The sequence below is a fragment of the Xenopus laevis genome, chromosome 2L (assembly GCF_017654675.1).
Source record: "Xenopus laevis strain J_2021 chromosome 2L, Xenopus_laevis_v10.1, whole genome shotgun sequence".
In the NCBI taxonomy this organism is placed as follows: Eukaryota; Metazoa; Chordata; class Amphibia; order Anura; family Pipidae; genus Xenopus; species Xenopus laevis.
Window position 1 is genome coordinate 1,843,629 of NC_054373.1, and position 22,377 is coordinate 1,866,005.

Consider the following 22,377-nt stretch of genomic DNA (forward strand, 5'->3'; position numbering starts at 1 on the left):
TATAGTAGGGAGAGATGGTGCCTATAGTAACAGTGGGATAATAGTCTCTGGGAAGGGAGTGTGACTGTGGGATAGCAGGTATAGTAGGGAGAGATGGTGCCTATAGTAACAGTGGGATAATAGTCTCTGGGAAGGGAGTGTGACTGTGGGATAGCAGGTATAATAGGGAGAGATGGTGCCTATAGTAACAGTGGATAATAGTCTCTGGGAAGGGAGTGTGACTGTGGGATAGCAGGTATAGTAGGGAGAGATGTGTCTATAGTAACAGTGGATAATAGTCTCTGGGAAGGGAGTGTGACTGTGGGATAGCAGGTATAGTAGGGAGAGATGGTGTCTATAGTAACAGTGGATAATAGTCTCTGGGAAGGGAGTGTGACTGTGGGATAGCAGGTATAGTAGGGAGAGATGTGTCTATAGTAACAGTGGGATAATAGTCTCTGGGAAGGGAGTGTGACTGTGGGATAGCAGGTATAGTAGGGAGAGATGTGTCCTATAGTAACAGTGGGATAATAGTCTCTGGGAAGGGAGTGTGACTGTGAGATAGCAGGTATAGTAGGGAGAGATGGTGCCTATAGTAACAGTGGGATAATAGTCTCTGGGAAGGGAGTGTGACTGTGGGATAGCAGGTATAGTAGGGAGAGATGGTGCCTATAGTAACAGTGGATAATAGTCTCTGGGAAGGGAGTGTGACTGTGGGATAGCAGGTATAGTAGGGAGAGATGGTGCCTATAGTAACAGTGGATAATAGTCTCTGGGAAGGGAGTGTGACTGTGGGATAGCAGGTATAGTAGGGAGAGATGGTGTCTATAGTAACAGTGGATAATAGTCTCTGGGAAGGGAGTGTGACTGTGGGATAGCAGGTATAGTAGGGAGAGATGGTGTCTATAGTAACAGTGGATAATAGTCTCTGGGAAGGGAGTGTGACTGTGGGATAGCAGGTATAGTAGGGAGAGATGGTGCCTATAGTAACAGTGGATAATAGTCTATGGGAAGGGAGTGTGACTGTGGGATAGCAGGTATAGTAGGGAGAGATGGTGCCTATAGTAACAGTGGATAATAGTCTCTGGGAAGGGAGTGTGACTGTGGGATAGCAGGTATAGTAGGGAGAGATGTGTCTATAGTAACAGTGGATAATAGTCTCTGGGAAGGGAGTGTGACTGTGGGATAGCAGGTATAGTAGGGAGAGATGGTGTCTATAGTAACAGTGGATAATAGTCTCTGGGAAGGGAGTGTGACTGTGGGATAGCAGGTATAGTAGGGAGAGATGTGTCTATAGTAACAGTGGGATAATAGTCTCTGGGGAAGGGAGTGTGACTGTGGGATAGCAGGTATAGTAGGGAGAGATGTGTCTATAGTAACAGTGGGATAATAGTCTCTGGGAAGGGAGTGTGACTGTGAGATAGCAGGTATAGTAGGGAGAGATGGTGCCTATAGTAACAGTGGGATAATAGTCTCTGGGAAGGGAGTGTGACTGTGGGATAGCAGGTATAGTAGGGAGAGATGGTGCCTATAGTAACAGTGGATAATAGTCTCTGGGAAGGGAGTGTGACTGTGGGATAGCAGGTATAGTAGGGAGAGATGGTGCCTATAGTAACAGTGGATAATAGTCTCTGGGAAGGGAGTGTGACTGTGGGATAGCAGGTATAGTAGGGAGAGATGGTGTCTATAGTAACAGTGGATAATAGTCTCTGGGAAGGGAGTGTGACTGTGGGATAGCAGGTATAGTAGGGAGAGATGGTGTCTATAGTAACAGTGGATAATAGTCTCTGGGAAGGGAGTGTGACTGTGGGATAGCAGGTATAGTAGGGAGAGATGGTGCCTATAGTAACAGTGGATAATAGTCTATGGGAAGGGAGTGTGACTGTGGGATAGCAGGTATAGTAGGGAGAGATGGTGCCTATAGTAACAGTGGATAATAGTCTCTGGGAAGGGAGTGTGACTGTGGGATAGCAGGTATAGTAGGGAGAGATGGTGTCTATAGTAACAGTGGGGTAATAGTCTGTGGCATTAGACAAGGTGGGAACTCCTGTGCAGAACCAATTTTTGAACCCAGACCCGATCCATGACCAGAAACCTGGACCCACATTTTTACCCGCTTAGACCTGCACCCTGACCCGCAACTGCCTTTACTGCAACACGATCTGCGACTCACTGACCACCAACAGGAAGTGCAGTTATTTCAAACTGAAAGTGACATCATCAGAAGTTGGTGGGGGCATAAAACAAAGTGTAGAAAAATGTGTAAAGGAGTAAAACTCGCTATGGATAAGACCCAGAACCCGATTAGACCCATAAACCAGCAGACCACGAAATCTGAAAAGCCTCACTGGTTGCCAGTAGGTTTCTGGTGATTGAGGTCCCTACATAAAGCCCCTAGGCCTAGGGAGTATCTTGTGAGATTAGAGAAATAATCCCACCTATAGTAAGTGACAGTTAGAAACTGGGGGGATAATGAATGTCTTACAGAAGTTGTTGAGCTACAACACCCAGCACGCTGACAGAATGCGACTGTTGGTGGGTGCTTGGGTTGTAGTTCTCTGATATTTGGAGGACTATAGATTGCTCATCTCTAGTTTAAAGGGCACCTATCACAGCCAAAATCAAACACATATTAACAAACTGACCAGTACAAGCTAAACACATTTAATCAAACTACATATATAGTTTTTTGAAAAAACTGCAGGTTTTAAAAAAATCCCTTACTTTTTCAAATGGGTTCTTTCACTGAGGGAGGCCATACTGTGACTATAACAGAGACTCTAATATGCAAATTTCAGGAGCATGCTCAGATTGTAACACTGCTTTGAGTATTCTACCCAGAATGCCTTGTTTAAGTAAACTCCTCCACTAGAAGTATCAGGAGATTTCCCTATCAGGGGGCAGCACTACTGAACAGCAGCTAACACACAGGTTTGGCTTAGAAGGGTTGATAAGCAAACAAGGAATTTCAACTGAGCATGTGCGAGATTTCAGGGCTACAGTTGGCTGGGAAGATATAGGTAGGAGGAGCCAGTGAAATCCAAGATGGCTGCCTCAGCTAGAACTGCAGGGGAGATCTTGCAGAAGGAATAGTGAGCTGATCATTTACATTATACAAACAATTCTAACTGTTTTAAAAATCAGATTTCTTGAACTTTCACAAAGTGTATTTACTTAGTAAATGATTTTGGTCATGATTGGTGCCCTTTAAGACATCTATTATTATGTTATTATATGTTCTTGGTGTTACATCTCCCCAAAATTGTAGACCACAGTCATCCCGCAGTGCCTAAAGATCATTGGACTTTGGGTTGTTGTTCTGTTCTCCAGCCGTCTGGAGTTTTAGACTTCTGTAGCCCCACATATGTAGCACTTAGGGGGGAAGACACTGTGGAGACACTGCATTGGGTCCATTTATGTCAGTATCTCTTTAAGAAAGCATTCTGCCAGTTTTATTGATCCCTGTCCCGACAGGCAGTTAGTGATATCATTTCAATTACAATATGACTATGAAGATTTTCATTCATCCAGGTCAATGTATATCTAATATAGGTAAATCTAAAAACAAACACCACGTCTCTGTGTTTTTCAAACCCAGCAACACACTGAGACAAAAACTGGTACATCCAAAGGATCCAACACCAAAAGAAAAACAAAGCAGTGTGGTATACGGAGTCCAGTGTAGTGAGGAGAGCACAGATCTATACATTGGGGAGACAAAACAACTGCTCTCCAAGCGAATGGCTCAGCACAGGAGGGAGAACTCTACAGGGCAAAACTCAGCTCTTTCTACACTTAAAAGACAAGGGACACTCCTTTGAAGATAACAAGGTCCAAATCTTGGATAACGAAGACGCTGGTTTGAACGAGGAGTGAAAGAGGCGATTCATGTCAAGGTGGAGAGACCATCTCTGAACAGAGGCGGGGGCCTTCGACACCACCTGTCTGCTACATACAATGCTGTTCTAACATCTGTACCCCAGCGGATTCAGAACACGTCACACATCCATTCATGTAACTCTCACAAGTAACAGCTGTATCTAGGAGTCACATGACACATTGGATAATCCTATCACAGTAACTATCATTATAATGCGCTAATATAAAGAATATAATGCTATGATGAGTGCTGAGGAAATGCTCTGTACAAAGGTTCCGTCTCATTGAGGATCATAATGTTGGGAGGCTTGGTGGCTTTGGAATGACACAACATCTGAACCCTATCTCCCCCACTGCAGTAAATGATATGTTTTTGAGTTTTGGGTTGGTATACCCAATGTATGAGGTTTCCTTAAACAGGACTTGAGTCTTTGACTCTTTGTAAACCCAAGGTCAAAAGTTCTTGCAAGACAAGTTTAATCCAGAGAGTTCATATCTCCTACCAGGCATCCCGTTCATCTACTGACCTATCAGTTCATATAAGTGCAAGTATTAAGAGTTCATCATTTTCTCTGTAATGGCTCCATCTGTGACATTCTTAGAGTTCCCCATCTGAGTTTGGAGTAAATCCGGGCTTTGACTCTCAGGTTTGATGTTGGCGACCGATTCTTGGGATACAGCCTCATGGATGTTCAAGGCTGTTCTGAAACTAGATTCACTTCCAGCATTGCTGTTCTGCAGTGGGAGTAGAGCTCGGTGCCTCATCAGACTATCATCACTGTTCTTGACTTCCAGGAAGTTCTTGGCTTTGGTTGTTCTGTTGGATACAGCATTCTTTTGGGTTTCATCAAAGCTTGGCGACAGAGTGACTTCCACTGCCGAAGCTGACTTTCTCTATTCTTGTCTCCAACAGTAAAATGCTCGTTGTGGTTGCTTTTGCTGCTGATTGAAGATGATGGTGTGGAACCTGTAGATCCCCCTAAGTTGTTGGACCTCTTGTGTGAGATGTCTCAGGGATGCTCTGGCCGCAACCTTGAACACATGAGCTACAGTGCTACAACAGACTTCTTCAATCGTGCTCCTTGATGGTTTGGAGAGGATAATATAGACCTTGTTAAAGAAAATACAAGCCAGAAGCCCAAAGCTTGAAGCCAAGATAGCGATGACCTCAACTGCGGACACAAATTTGGCGTAGGTGCTAGCATAAGCTGGGATGAAAGATATCCAGACGATGAAGAATATAAGCATGCTGAAGGTGATGAACTTGGCTTCATTGAAGTTCTCTGGTAGCTTTCTGGCCTTGAAAGCAAAGAAGAAGCAAAGAAGAAGCAAACGGCAGCCAGAAGGAACGTGTAGCCAATGAGGAACCCAAGAGCCATCAATGAACCTTTGTTGCAAGTAATGAAAATGATCTCATCTTCCAAATCCTGATTTCTGTAACTCCATAGAGGTGCCGTGTACAGCCAGATTATGCAGGTCACAATTTGCACAAACGTGCAAAGAAACACCAGAAGGAACTGTAAATTGAGGCCCCACCACTTTCTCTGAAAGCTCGTAGGGATTTTTGCTTCAAACACAAGCAGAATACGGTTGGTCTTCACCGGCCTGCAAGAGATGCACAGGACAAAACTGATGCCAAAAGCTGTCTCAACCGACATGTCCAGTCCTGTGGCTCTCCGATGAAAAACAAGGAACTGGAGAAGCAGCAGATCAAGGAGAACAGTAGGAGATAAGAGAGTTCCTGGTTTGTGGCCTTGACAATGGGCGTGTTGCGGAATTTGATGAAAACTACAAAAACAAATGAAGTGAGACGTATCCCCAAGATGGCAAATATAGTCAGGGCAATTCCAAAGGGCTCCGTCCAAGACAGGAATTCGATCTGTTTGGCAATGCAGGAAGTGTGATTCTCATTGGACCAGTAATCCTTGGCACATTTCTCACAGGCACTGGCATCTGCCAAAGATACAACAAAAGTACAGTTATTCCCTGTGTTACCAACAGGAGGCAGTAGATTTAATGATTACTTCATCCATTGTAATAATCTCACCCATAATAATCCCACCCCTATGACCCACCTTATGCGTTTCGTACGGGATAAGGTGGGTCATACGGGCTCAGTATGTACTAATGTTTAATATGTTAATTGAATACATTTTGGACTTTTTACTGATTATGAGTCACGGGATATATATCTTTGATAAATGGCTATTTAATGATACCCTGGGAACTGGGGCAAGTTCCTGGAACTCTATTGCCCAATATTGACTGCCAATATAGACTGCCCCAATTATACATTTATTCATCTGGCTACTAGGGTCCAGAGACTGGAATATGAATAGGAGTGGACTGAATATAAACATGAGGACATGTGTAGCCTTACAGAGCATTTGTTTTTTAGATGGGGTCAGTGACCCCCATTTGAAAGCTGGAAAAGAAAAAGAATGCAAATAGTTCAAAAACTATAAAAAAGAAAAAAATGAAGACCAGTTGAAAAGTTGCTTAGAACTGGCCATTCTATAACATACTAAAAGTTAACATAAAGGTGAACCACCCCTTTAACGCAATGGCACATGGATTGATCTGGGATGCGACCAGAACAATTTCAGAAAATGATGATAGAGGGAGATTTTGGGGGTAAGATTTTTAGGAAGATGGTTCCCTCTCCCCATGTGCCCCATATATTTACATTTGAAAAAGTGAAACTATCACTGGGGATATAATGATATCATACACAAAAGCCATGAATATCTTGTAAATTATATCCTTATAAACGGTGAGTAGTGATGTAATTTCAGTCACATGACTCACTAAAATTTGTGTATTATAATAAATAAAGTTCCCCCAGTTGTAAAATATGGCACCCGCCACAGTCCCAGGCTCTCAGGTGCCTAAATATATAAATATATAAATATAAATTCATCCTGGAGAAGACTCGCAGTAGAGCTGAAATGTGGAATAAACATGAGATTTTGCAGGATTGTGTTGTCCATATAAATACAGCTCTGTATATCAATACTAACAATATCTTTATATCCTTTCTCACTGGATGACATTTGTATGGGAATCTATGTGCAAATTTGAATTTTGAATAAAGGAATGGGATGGGTGTTAGTGCTCAGGGTTGCTGCTTTGCAATAACGGCCACTATCGCTCTATTAAATGCCCTTTGAATGAATTCTGATGAAGTGACCCGGGGTCCTGCTCTGGCCCTCTGCTAGTTACACACTCCTCTGCCCATCAGGAACATTAGCATTCGGGAAGACTGGGGGAGGAACACACGCGTGTGCGAGAGGCGAGAAGGAAAAAGTGACACATGAAAGCAGATTCTGGAGCGTGAGCTGGGGGTGAAATCCTGCAGGAGTGTTTGTGCAGAGATAATTGTGCAGAGATAATTGTGCAGAGATAATTGCATGGAATGTAAAGGGAATCTAATGATGATTAGGACTAATGACCCTGTTGCTGCCCAACTGGTTATGTACACATGGTTATGTGCAACTGGTTATGTACAACTAGTTATGTACAGGGGGAAGTTACATTCCTGGCAGTTAAAGGTCAAGGAAAGTTAAACTAAAGAAGTAGCTAGAAATGTTGTACATGATGTTTTGTGCTTGTGTACCAGCCCAAGGCAACCACAGCCCTTTAGCAGTAAAGATCTGTGTCTCCAAAGATGCCCCAGTAGCTCCCCATCTTCTTTTCTGCTGATTCACTGATTCACATGCTCTGTGCTGCTGTCACTTACTGAGCTTAGGGAGCCACTCACAATATACAGTACACATAGAATAGAAATGTCACAATATAAGGCTGATTAGTAATTAATACACATAATTACTACATGGCAGCACAGAAACCAGTGCAATTAGCATCAGAATTGAATAATCAGCAAACCTGTAGCATCAGCTTATATTACAGCCAGGGAAGCTCATTTTCTGCTGGATAATTAGTGACGAGCCCTAAGCTTAGCTTCTCAACAGCCAATCAGAGCCCACTGAGCATGTGAGTGTCACAGACACTTTCCAAGATGGTGACCCCCTGTGACAAGTTTGAAGTCCTGGATCATTGCTGCTATTGACAAGCTCAAACTTTAGCCTCCTGCAATAAGTTCACTATATAAAATAGGACATTTTTAGCCACATTTATTTTTAGGTTTTCCTTCTCCTTTAAAGGTTCATTATTGGGAAAGAGCCCGGCCGGCCCTGGGGCCTAATTGAACAGTTTTGCTTTAGTGAAAGGGAACAATGCGACTCACAAATTCTTCCAGCAGAATTAACAACATGAATTCTATGGTCTGTTCTATGTACGTAATGATTGACAGAGCACAGACTGTGCCAGATACAAAGAGACAGAGCTGATTATATTGGGGTGCAGTGGGGTACCTGTCTCGTCACTGTATTCCCCCTCGGGGCAGTCGACACATTCAAAGCAGCAGGTGGGTTCCCCTTCGATGATGCCTTTTCGGGTGCCTTCCTGGCAGATTTGGCTGCAGTTGGAAATGGGGACCTGCCCACATGAGAGGAATAGTATTAGAGGGTGAACCCCACATATAAAATCAGCTGAACCCCCACATGAGATGCAGAGGATAATGGACTGGGGGCTGAATGTGCAATATTTCTGCAGGGAACAAGCTGGGGGTCACTATGTTTCCTCCTCCTGCAGAAGGTTCCAGTAATTCGCCCCAGTAAAGCCCCCTTTCTATGACCCACCCAAGCCTTTCTGCCCAACACCCACCACTCAGGAGAAGACTCTCCACAGTGTTTTGCTTTCATTGATGAAGAGCCGCTCACCCACCTTGGCATAGACATTGTAGTGCCCCCACCTCCTGGAACACAATGGAGTTGTCCTCTTTGGACAGGTGTCAGTTGATGATGGAGTAGTTTCCCACCAGGTCCCCTGAGTCATTGAAGTCCACCTGCTCCCCCATATTGTTGGTGAAATTGAGGTGCCACAAGTGTTTCAGCAGCTGCAGGAGGGAGAGATGTTATTTTAATAGCGACATAAAGAAACCTGCCCAGGAACAACTCACTGGTGACTGTATTGGGTCCTGGGTTTGATCCCAACCAGTGAAATATCTGCAGGGAGTGATCTCCCCATGTCTGTGTGGGGTCCCCTGCCTACTCCTCCCACACCCCAAATACATACAGGCAGGTTCATTGATGATACGATTGGTCCTTGTGTGTTTGGGTGTGATAGGGTCCTTAGATTGTAAGCTCCTCTAGGGAAATACACCTTGAGTCTCATACTCATTACTCTTTTTAGATTGTAAGCTCCAATGAGCAGGACCCTCTATACCTCCTGTATCAGTACTTGTATGTGAGCTGTATGTTTCGTGTGTGCAGCCTTCTATTGACTGTGATCTGGGGTGTATATCTATCTATCTATCTGTCTGTCTGTCTGTCTGTCTGTCTGTCTATCTATCTATCTATCTATCTATTATCTATCTGTCTGTCTGTCTGTCTGTCTGTCTGTCTGTCTGTCTGTCTGTCTATCTATCTATCTATCTATTATCTATCTGTCTGTCTGTCTGTCTGTCTGTCTATCTGTCTCTCTATCTATCTATCTATCTATCTATCTGTCTGTCTGTCTGTCTGTCTGTCTGTCTGTCTGTCTATCTATCTATCTATCTATCTATTATCTATCTATCTGTCTGTCTAGCTGTCTCTCTATATCTGTCATCTATTTATCTATCTCTAAATGTCAGTATAAATATTGCCGCCGTGTGGTGCAATGTGTAGTACTTGTATTCCCTTTCCACCCTGAAGCTGCACCTGGTCTGACTCCTGTACCCCTACTTTAGGGTACCCTAAGCCTCTGTATCTAGAACAGCTTGTAACCTGATTGAATAACAGCTGTGTGTGACACGTCACTTCTATATGAATAAAGGATAATAATTATAATCATGAGCAATGGGGAAAATGAGACCAACTATCCTGCCCCAGAGGCTCGTCTTTATTCAAATTCCTTGAAATATCAGCACCATCTAGTGGTGAGCAGACAAACTGCAACTTTCTATTGAATACTAAAGAGTTAGTATTCTCAGTGCTCCCCCCTAATATAAAAGTTATATATATATATATATATATATATATATATATATATATATATATATATATATATATATATATATATGTATATGTATATATATATATATATATGTATATGTATATATATATATATATATATATATATATATATATATATATATATATATACAGTTATACAGTAATATATATATATAGAGTTAGGTCTAGGGCAGGGGTCCCCAACCTTTTTTACCCAGGAGCAACATTCAGATTTATAAGGAATTGGGGAACAACACAAGTTTGAAAAATATTCCTGGGGTGCTGAATAAGGGCTGTGATTGGCCATTTGGTAGCCCTTATATGGACTGTCAGCTACAGGAGGTTCATTTTGGCAGTACATCTGTTTTTTATACAACCAAAACTTAAGAAAAATGAAACATCTGCTTTGAGGCCACTGGGAGCAACATCCAAGGGGTCGGAGAGCAACATGTTACTCACGAGCTACTGGTTGGGGATCACTGATCTAGTGGGAGTTTGAATCTGCAAAAGCTGGGCCCACACATGCAGCTTTAATTTAGACAAAAGGCTGAACTTGATAGACCTGAGTCTATTGGTGTATCTTTAGAGGGAACAGGGGGGACCAGACTGCGGGGTCGGCTTTCTCTATAGTTAACAAGAAAAAACCCTTCCCAGCCGCTTTCTCTTACCTCTGGTGGGAAGGTGGGTGCAAGTTATCACAGGGCGGGGAGTGGGTAAAGGCGGGGCAGAAAGTGGGTGAAGGCGGGGCAGAAAGTGGGCGGGAGGGTTAAGAGAATGGGGATCAGAGTGTATCAGGCCCCTCTGAAGTTTTTTTTAAAGGGGAGCCTGCTGACTCTAGTTACACCCCTGTATGAGTCTTTTATCAACCTCAGTGACTATGTTACTGCTTATCACTCTATGTAATGTACTTGTACCAGCACTTTCTCTTATTGTATATAATGTGCCTTGGGAGTCAGTAACCACAGCCTTTCATTATATATAAAGTGGAAGGGGGGCAGGACACATGACAATCTTTGCAAAATATGGAAAACTATAATTGTGATGTCATAAGCTGTTTCTCTCATGGTATGACAGCGTATAATAGTCACATGTCCATATGTTGTGTCCTTACATGTGGGCAGTAAAGTGCCTGAGAATATTATTTGGAATTATGATTTGAATTATTTTGAATGGTCATGGCTGAATTTTTAAATTTTACTGGCAGGGACACAGTCATTGTAATTGTGGGAAATGGGAAGGTATTGGAACTTTTGCAAAACCCCCTCCCCCCTGACCTGTGAGAGGTAATTGGGGTGCTCATTTATCCACCAGTTCAGAATCAACTACATCTGCCAAATTTCTGCTCTCCTATTGGGTGAATATTTTGACAGATGGATTTCTCATGCAGAATTATAAATTCTTATTTCATTCTATTCTATTTATCATTCCTTTCCTGGACTATTTCTTTCCCAGCAGTGAGGGTAGAATTGTTATTTGAGAAATATTGAGCAGCCGGGGTTCCTCTGTGGTTTTGAGGGATTCAATCAAACGATCATTTATTATCAATGGGAAATGGATCTATTTTCAACAGAATTTATTTAGTGTGTTTAATGTATAGGAATGGTCTAGTGACTGGGACTGGGGTGTCAGGGTTTGGCTGCCGCCTCCCTGCTTTTAAATTAAAAGTTTTCTCTATATCCATGATTTTTATAAAAAAAGCTTAAAAATCAACAAAAAAACCCACTTGGAGCCTGACGCATTTCATGCTTACGTAGCTTTTAGTCATAGGTAATCTTAGATGGAACACATATCTCCATATGAGGGGAGACTGACAAGGTTGGGGTTGTTTTCTCTGGGGGAAAAAAGGCGCTTGTGAGGGGACATGATTAGACTTTACAAGTACATTAGAGGACATTATAGACAAATAGCAGGGGACCTTTTTACCCATAAAGAGAATCACGTACCAGAGGCCTCCCCTTCAGACTAGAGGAAAAGAAGTTTCATTTAAAGGAACAGAGTAGGGGGTTCATCACAGTGAGGACAGTGAGGTTGGGGAATGCACTGCCGGGTGATGATTCAGTTAATGACTATAAGAGGGACTTGGATGATTTCTTGGACAGACATAATACAAAGGCTATTGTGATACTAAACTCTATAGTTAGTATAGATATGGGGATATATCATTTATGTGACAGTAGGGAGGGGTGTGTGTATGGGGCTGGGTTTTCATTTGGAGGGGTTGGACTTGATGGACTTTGGCTTTTTTCTTGGGCAAATAGCCAATCACAGAACAAGAATTTCCCATCTCCAACTCCAATACAAAATATGAGCAATTGCTTCTCTGTACAACCAAGTGTCCCCCCCCCCCCAATCAGTGGAATTAATAATTATTTTTATTGGGTTCCAATAAATCTTATATTTACCTTTAAACAGTGGAACATGATGCTTTGTGTCTTCTGCTCGTGAGACTAAGGAAACCATTAACCACAGTGGCTCCCAAAACGCTGTTTACTACAACTCCCAGCGTAGTAGGTGCGACCAGGGAATATGTATGTGCTACATGCCAATCCGTGTAAATACTTCCCCCTGATCCCCCCAATAACATATACACCTGGTGCTTTAAAGGGGAAGTAAGATTCAGAAATGGGTTTAATCCTATAAACTGAGCAGGGGGAATAAGTGAGTTGTACCACCTGAAACATAAGGAATAACCGGTGCCTAATAACCAGAGATCACATTTATACTACTGTAATAAAGGCCAAATATACAGTAAGTGCACCGAGGGCTCCAACGTCTGCAGGAAATTGCACCCAGACTTTAGTGAGTATTTACTTAAAGTGATACTGACACTAAACATATCTTTTCAAAATACTAATCTACATTAAAAGTTGCCTATAGGTCACTTTCGTTCTTTTTTTCTAATAGTTCTGATTTTGTAAGTAATTGTTACTTGAAATTCCTAAAACTGACTGTCCCTTCTTAGGGTCTGGCCACATGGGCAGATTCAGGGAGTTTAGTCGCCAGGTGATAAATCTCCTCTTCTTCGCGGCAACTAATCGCCCCAATTTGCCTTCCCCTCCCTTCCGCCGGCTAAAATGAAAATCGCCTGGGGGCAGGCACTTGGAACGCTGCGTTTTCCGAAGTCGCCTGAAGTTTCGTTGTGCCTGCCCCCAGGCGATTTTCATTTTAGCTGGCGGAAGGGAGACCCATGTGGCCAGATCCATTATCAGAGATAAGGTTATGATGGATATAAAAAAAGGTTATTTTCGGTAGTCAGTATCTCTGTCTTTCTATAATTACGGTTTGCATGTGGCCCCTTTAACCACATTTATAGGCAGCAGACTCCCAGAGGTGGTCCCTGAACCTTAATAAATGACATCCTATAGCTTATAATGGAGACACACAATAAAAATGCAGTTTAGACACTTAAATGGGTTGTTCACCTTTAATTGAACTGTTAGTAGGATGTAGAGAGAGTTATTATGAGATAATTTGCAATAGGTTTTCATTTTTTATTATTTGTGGTTTTTGACCTATTTAGCTTTTTATTCAGCAGCTCTCCAGTTTGTTATTTCAGCCATCTGGTTACTAGGGTCCAAATTCCCCTAGCAACCATGATTTAAATACGAGACTGGAATATGAATAGGAGAGGCCTGAATAGAAAGATGAGGAATAAAAAGTAACAATAACAATACATTTGTAGCCTTACAGAGGATTTGTTTTTCAGATGGGGTCAGTGAAGAAGAGAAATAATTCAAAAACTATAAAAAATGAAGGCCAGTTGAAATGTTGCTTATAATTAACCATTCTATATGATACTGAGGGGCACATTTACTATGGGTAAATCCCGTGACTCTCTGCCCCATTTAATACAAGTCAAGACCTTATTTGCCCTTGATGCTGCTGACTGGCATTACTTGCTACAGACAAGTTTATTATCTACAAGGACTCCAAGCTCCGTCTCCATTATGGATTTGCCTAGTGCAGTCCCATTAAGGGTATAAGTGGATATTGTTACATCCCAGGTGCAGGACTTTACATTTATCAACATTGAATCTCATTTGCCACTTAGCTGCCCAGATTGCCAGTTAGTCAAGATCCTGTTGCAAGTGCCACATCCTGGATGGAATTAATTGGGCTGATAGTTTTGTCTCATCTGCAAACACTGATACATTACTTACAATCCCCTCCCCTAAGTCATTAATGAAGAAGTAAAATAAAAGTGGCCCCAATACTGAGCCCTGAGGGACCCCACTAAGAACCTTACTCCAAGTAGAGAATGTCCCATTAACAACCACCCTCTGTACCTGATCCTGTAGCCAGTTTCCTATCCATGTGCAAACGACTTCATTAAGCACAACAGACCTTAGTTTAGAAAGCAGTCGTTTGTGGGGCACAGTATCAAATGCTTTGGCAAAACCCAAATAGATCTACTGCCCCCCACTGTCCAGCATCTTACTTACCTCATCATAAAAAGCAATCAAATTCGTCTGACATGACCTATCCTTCATAAAGCCATGCTGATTGCTGCTCATAATGACATTCACTAGGACAACATTTTGAATGTGATCCCTTAACAAGCCTTCAAATAATTTGCCCACCACAGATGTCAGACTTACTGGCCTATAATTACCAGGCTGAGATCATAATCCCTTTTTAAATATTGGAATAACATCAGCTTTTCTCCAATCCATAGGCACCATACCAGATGATAGCGAGTCTGAGAAAATTAGAAATAGGGGCTGGTCTAGAACCGAACTAAGAACCCGGGGGTGTATGCCATCTGGCCCTGGCCCCGTCTAGTATTGTTAAAGGGTAAGTTACACTCAGCATTATTAGAGGCAGAGAATACTAAGATACCCTGGCTGGAGAAAACAGTAAAATAAAGTAATATTTTCCTACAGTCACACTAAGGGGCAGATTTATCAAAGGTCGAAGTGAAAAATCGAATTTTGAGCTAATCTTTCTGTACTACTACTAGGGAATAGTGCAAATTTGCTTAGAATTTGAAAAAAATTTGAAAATTTGAATTTCAAAATGTATCATGTACAGTCTCTTTAAAAATTCTACTAAGACCATTCGCCATCTAAAATTCCAAAAAATCCCAAAAGCATGCTTATTGAAATAAAAATATTGTTTATTAATCCATATTAAAAAGTATCAAAAAGTCCCCACATGGCCTAAAACATTTCATGCTTACCAGGCACTTAGTCCTAGGCAATTTCTGATTCTTTGGGGGGTTAAGTCCCAATTTTGGTGTAATAACAACTTCTGATATGTCCCATCTTTTCAAGTGCTTAAATAACATCTTTAATAGACGCTCACATGTTTTAAAACCAATCACTTTCTAACACATATGTTATATGTAATATCAATTATCAATGGCCCAGGCTCTAATTGATATTACATATAACATATGTGTTAGAAAGTGATTGGTTTTAAAAATGGGAGGGTCTATTAAAGATGGTATTTAAGCACTTGAAAAGATGGGACATATCAGAAATTGGGACTAAGTGCTAGGTAAGCATGAAACGCGTTAGGCCATGTGGGGACTTTTTGATACTTTTTAATTTGGATTAATAAACAATATTTTTATTACAATAAGCATGCTTTTAGGATTTTTTGGAATTTTTGAGGCTATACCTCTAGCATGCTGCCAATTATTTACTAATGTCTATTTTTCCGGCAACCCTAAAGTGAAGACATTCACCATCTAAAACCTGCAGAATTGCTGTTTTAGCCTATGGGGGACCTCCTAAAACCTATTTGAAAGTCAATTCAAATTCTAAATTCGACCTTTGATAAATCTGCCCCATAATATTATATATAATAATAACCAGCCACAAAACATAAATGAATGCACAGCACTGGGTACAGCCTATTGTCACGCTATGGGCGGAGCTTGTATGACCACATGGGATGAAGCATTTCTGAGGCTCAGAGAGAATATCTATTTTTAACCACAAAAGAAACCAAAGCGAAAAGCCATGACGTGACGACGTCCGAGTGGTTTTATCTTATTCTTCCTGTAAAGGCTGGACTCACCGGCCCGTATGCACCTGCTCTACTTCTGTGTAAAGGCTTCCTCTGTGCCATTTAGGCTTATGGCTCATTGGGTACATTCTCCTCCCCTCTCACTGCAATGGAGGTGCAACTGACCCAGCTCACAGTTTCAGCCTTGACTTTAAAGACACAATTAGTAAAGGAAAATGATGACTTACTACAAGGCTGCCCCCCTCCACTCCACTGTGAGATGCCAAAAACAAATGTTCTGGGGCAGTGGTGTAACTAGATGCTACTGGGCCCCACAGCAAATTCATTTTAGGGCCCCCAACATATTCAGAAATTGTCCTGTTTTACCAGGACATATTATAATGGCTCATTAATTAGGGCCTCACAGGGCCCCTATCCCTCCTGGGCCCCCCAGCAGCCATAGGGTCTGTTTCCTCTGTAGTTAAGGGGTTCCCTCTTGGAGTAGGAGACGCTACCAAGAACTAGGGGTCGATAATGAAATTATTAACACAGGTTTCCATGGCGACAGCTGGAGAGAGGCGGTTACCTGGTGCCTATTTGCAGTCCCTTCTCATCATCTCAAGGTTAATTGTTTCTCTAAACAAACTGGACCTTATTTCCTCGGAGGAACCGATGAGCAGAATAATCAGGGACACCCCACTATCTCTTGCCCCCCGCCTCGGCCCAACCAATAAGGCTCCAGCTGTGGTTCTGCCCTGAGAATGTGACCCCATCACTGATACTGAGGGGGGGGCGTCTCCCAATATCCTCTAGGTAAATAATGGGTCTGGCCCCACAAGGTGCTGTTGGGAAGGTTCTGACTCCCTATTTATTTAGTTCAGCAAACTCATCCTTCTAAATTCCCATCAGCCCCTGCCCCCCATGTAATCTCCTTACCGAATTCACCAGAACCAATTAACCCCCCAGATGGGCCCAAGACTGTAGCAAGAAACCCACAGAACCACAGAGAGGGGGTCCAAACAGACACTTGTTGGGATCAAACTCAGAACCCCAGGGGTGCAAGAAAGTGATGCTGAAATGTGCCGTTACTGAGACGCAGGACAGGATTAGAGTGTAACCAGGGCTGCAGCCCCCCAGCTGTTATTAACTGCCACTCCCAGCACCCCGCTGACAGCTGAAGCCACTCCCAGCACCCTACTGAAGGCCCTCTCTTGGTAGGGAATCCCATAACCTGACTGTCCTTACAGTAAAGAACCCCTTCCTATGCTGATGGTGAGATCTCCTTTCCTCCCCACCAATGAATCACTCATTCCCCCTCTCTTGGTAGGGAATCCCATAACCTGACTGTCCTTACAGTAAAGAACCCCTTCCTATGCTGATGGTGAGATCTCCTTTCCTCCCCACCAATGAATCACTCATTCCCCCTCTCTTGCTAGGGAATCCCATAACCTGACTGTCCTTACAGTAAAGAACCCCTTCCTATGCTGATGGTGAGATCTCCTTTCCTCCCCACCAATGAATCACTCATTCCCCTCTCTTGGTAGGGAATCCCATAACCTGACTGTCCTTACAGTAAAGAACCCCTTCCTATGCTGATGGTGAGATCTCCTTTCCTCCCCACCAATGAATCACTCATTCCCCTCTCTTGGTAGGGAATCCCATAACCTGACTGCCCTTACAGTAAAGAACCCCTTCCTATGCTGATGGTGAGATCTCCTTTCCTCCCCACCAATGAATCACTCATTCCCCTCTCTTGGTAGGGAATCCATAACCTGACTGCCCTTACAGTAAAGAACCCCTTCCTATGCTGATGGTGAGATCTCCTTTCCTCCCCACCAATGAATCACTCATTCCCCTCTCTTGGTAGGGAATCCCATAACCTGACTGTCCTTACAGTAAAGAACCCCTTCCTATGCTGATGGTGAGATCTCCTTTCCTCCCCACCAATGAATCACTCATTCCCCTCTCTTGGTAGGGAATCCCATAACCTGACTGCCCTTACAGTAAAGAACCCCTTCCTATGCTGATGGTGAGATCTCCTTTCCTCCCCACCAATGAATCACTCATTCCCCTCTCTTGGTAGGGAATCCATAACCTGACTGCCCTTACAGTAAAGAACCCCTTCCTATGCTGATGGTGAGCTCTCCTTTCCTCCCCACCAATGAATCACTCATTCCCCCTCTCTTGGTAGGGAATCCCATAACCTGACTGTCCTTACAGTAAAGAACCCCTTCCTATGCTGATGGTGAAATCTCCTTTCCTCCCCACCAATGAATCACTCATTCCCCTCTCTTGGTGGGGAATCTCATAACCTGACTGTCCTTACAGTAAAGAACCCCTTCCTATGCTGGTGGTGAAATCTCCTTTCCTCCCCACCAATGAATCACTGATTCCCCTCTCTTGGTAGGGAATCCCATAACCTGACTGTCCTTACAGTAAAGAACCCCTTCCTATGCTGATGGAGAGATCTCCTTTCCTCCCCACCAATGAATCACTCATTCCCCCTCTCTTGGTAGGGAATCCCATAACCTGACTGTCCTTACAGTAAAGAACCCCTTCCTATGCTGGTGGTGAGATCTCCTTTCCCCCCCACCAATGAATCACTCATTCCCCCTCTCTCGGTAGGGATTTAGCCTTTAGATGTCATTACTGTGTCTCATACACAAGGTGCAGGTAGTGCTTTATACACAGAGAAATAGAGAAACATTAGTGGGGTGCAATAGAGATGCTGGTCAGTGGCACATGGGGGACATACAGGGGGAACAGCCCAATGTATCACTTGCACCATCACTGCTGCATGTCAGGTATTAAGTCTGTGGCTGAGTGGGTTGTTAAATTGTTCAACTTTCCCTTTAAATATTATAATTGCCAGGGTTTGTCACTGATGAGACACAATTATTATGTGCACAGGGGGAGCCATAGTGGTGCCCGGGCTGTTCCCTTGTAATTGCCAATAAAAGTCTCTCTGGATGAGATCTCGACACAATATCAAATGAGTTGGATATTCAGCGAGTTGCACAGGGATTCCTGTAGAGAGACTCTCAGTGTCATTTATAAACTGCAGGGGCTGCAAACTTCTACGTCTTGTTATTTCTTCTCATAGTTTCCCTGACTGATCAGTGAAGTGAGAAGTAAGTGTTAATCCCAGAACCTTTATGGACTGGAGGAAGCAGAATATATTGTAGGTCCAGTACTGGTATCGGCCCAACATTACACTCAAGTCCCAGTATTGTGATTGTTTCCTCTTCTCTCCTCCCTTATTTTCATCTATTCTCCCCAACTCCTCATGTGTCTCTATGATATAACTGAGTATATACTGGATAAGGAATAACACTTATTGCTGAATAAATGGGGGGCACACAGGCCCCCGCACATGAACTCAGAAACCATTTCACCAGTTTCTCACCCAGTATCAGAATTAACCCAGTACAGGAGTTCCCAGCAGCACCCACTGAAGCTTCTCCTTATACTCAGGGGTCCCTTGGCCTAACAGGGGTCTGACTTGGAATGAGGGGCCCTGAGGACATCAGTTTAGACCCAGTTAACCCTGTGGCCCAAATTGGTGAGGTGTCGGTGGGGTACTGACCCTACTTTCTCCCTAATGGAGTCTCATGATCTGCTCCCACCCAGGTGAGCCCCCCAGCAGCGGCTCTAAAGCGCTGGCCATACACAGGCCAATAAAAATTGCCATTAGACTCAGTCCCCAGATAAGTGGCCCATGTGTGGGACCCTCTGACAGGCTTCCCCTATTGTTATTTGGCTGAGAGTCAGGTAGATATTGATCAGACAGAGGTAAAATCCCGTCACATCTGTTTATTGATATGGTCCCACTATCTGACCGGCCGTATTGTTTTCATTATGATCCGATTGTTGGGCTTTATGGAACACGAGTGGATCTGCACAATATCGGCCATCTTGAATGTGGGCAACCGGGAGAGATCGGCTCGTTTGGTGACATCATCTAATGAGCGGATCTCTATGTGTATGGCCACCTCTAAGTTATTATTATACAAATGTCTCTCCTCTTGGTCACTCACACTCACACATCCACTCACACATCCACTCACACTCACACACACTCACACATACACACACACTCTCACACACACTCACACACACACTCACACATACACTCACACTCTCACACACACACTCACACTATACACTCACACATACACTCACACATACACACACACATACACTCACACTCACACACACTCACACATACACTCACACTCACACATACACTCACACATACACTCACACTCTCACACACACACTCACACTATACACTCACACATACACACACACACTCACACACACACTCACACATACACTCACACATACACACACACATACACACACACTCTCACACACACACACACTCACACATACACTCACACATACACACACACTCTCACACACACTCACACACACACTCACACATACACTCACACATACACACACACTCTCACACACACTCACACACACACTCACACACACTCACTCACACATACACTCACACACACACTCACACATACACTCACACATACACTCACACTCTCACACACACACTCACACTATACACTCACACATACACACACACACACACTCACACACACACTCACACATACACTCACACATACACACACACATACACACACACTCTCACACACACACACACTCACACATACACTCACACATACACACACACTCTCACACACACTCACACACACACTCACACATACACTCACACATACACACACACTCTCACACACACTCACACACACACTCACACACACTCACTCACACATACACTCACACACACACTCACACATACACTCACACATACACACACACTCTCACACACACTCACACACACACACTCACACATACACTCACACATACACTCACACTCACACACACTCACACATACACTCACACGCACACTCACACATACACACACACTCTCACACACACTCACACATACACTCACACATACACTCACACTCACAGAGTGCAGGAAGGGAGAAACTGGGGGCCAGACTGGTATTTGGTGTTGTTTGTGGAGAGAGAGGAAGTAAAACCACAGAGTTTGGCAGATTTATCACTAGTAGAGGTGACTAAGTGACTGCTAATTCCCCCCCCACACACACACACTTTATCGGACACAGAAGAGACATCTCAGGCTTCAGTAGAATTAGTGGTGCCAGGAATGTGCCGGTAACATGTGGCTCATGTCTGCTGCCCCCTCACTACTGCTTGTGCTCTGTCTGCTGCTCCTCTCAGGTACGGACCCCACTCACTGTTACTGTGTCTGTGTAACCAATAGGGGGACCTCCATCCTCAGCAACATTTCACTTTCTATTTCTACTTTGCTGTGTAATATTGTATTTGTAGGTGTTACTGACGGGCACCTTTCTCTTAATGAATGGGACCTGGTTTATGTTAAAGGGCTGGTTCACCTTAAAGTAAATATGTCATAGAATGGCCAGGTCTAATCAACTTTTCAATTGGTCTTCATTTTTTATTTTTTACAGTTTGTTTACATCTTTCAAATGGGGGTCACTGACCCCTTCTAAAACAAATGCTCTGTAAGGCTACAAATGTGTTGTTATTGTTACTTTTTATTCCTCATCTTTCTATTCAGGCCTCTCCTATTCATATTCCAGTCTCTTATTCACATCAATACATGGTTGCTAGGAGAATTTGGACCAGGTCTGGACTGGGAGTCAAAATAGGCCCTGGCATGTCAAGTACACAGAGGCCCAAAGAGCCCCCCCCCCCGCCCACTAAATAGTGAGTGTCTATGGCAACTTACCACAGCCCCTCTGGCATTTGCCATTTGATTTGGACCCTAGCAACCAGAAGGCTGAAATTACAAACTGGAGAGCTGCTGAATAAAAAGCTAAATAAGTCAAAAAACACAAATAATAAAAAATAAAAACAATTGCAAATTGTCTCAGAATACAACTCTCTACATCCTACTAACAGTTAATTTAAAGCTGAACAACCCCTTTAATGTAACCCTTTCTTGGCACTCTCCCTATTTAGGGTCATACTCCCTTAGGCCCTGCATATTTAGCTGCTGGCAGTCCGGAAAACCTGGAACCTCTGTGGAATTCGGGAGAGACTGGGAAACTGGGATGTTACAACGCAGAGTCTCCACCTAATGGGCAGTGAGGGAAACACCTCCAGGGGTCCCACTAGGGAATAAAATACAGAGAGATTTGCAGCAATAATAAATGTTATACTGTATAGAAATGCAATGGCATCTAATACATTCAATTACTCCTGTGAGGAGAATAGTGACATGTGGGATTTTGTCTGTCAAAAATACTCACTAACACCTTTGAATATAACAGTCCCACAGTACAACATTTGTATTGCAGTCAGAAAAGATCTGATGAAACACATGGATAAGTCTTAGCTTGGGCTGCAATCAGTTCCCTGTTTTCTATTTTTACCTTACTGACTGTTTCTGTTTGACACTTGTAGTGTTTATAGGTCC

At 43.2% G+C, this 22,377-nt stretch overlaps 1 pseudogene; it reads right to left on the reverse strand.

Annotated features, from left to right (window-relative positions):
• Positions 1 to 4,041: 4,041 nt before the first annotated feature.
• Positions 4,042 to 19,780, reverse strand: LOC108707385 (annotated as a pseudogene).
• Between the last annotated feature and the right edge of the window lie 2,597 nt (positions 19,781 to 22,377).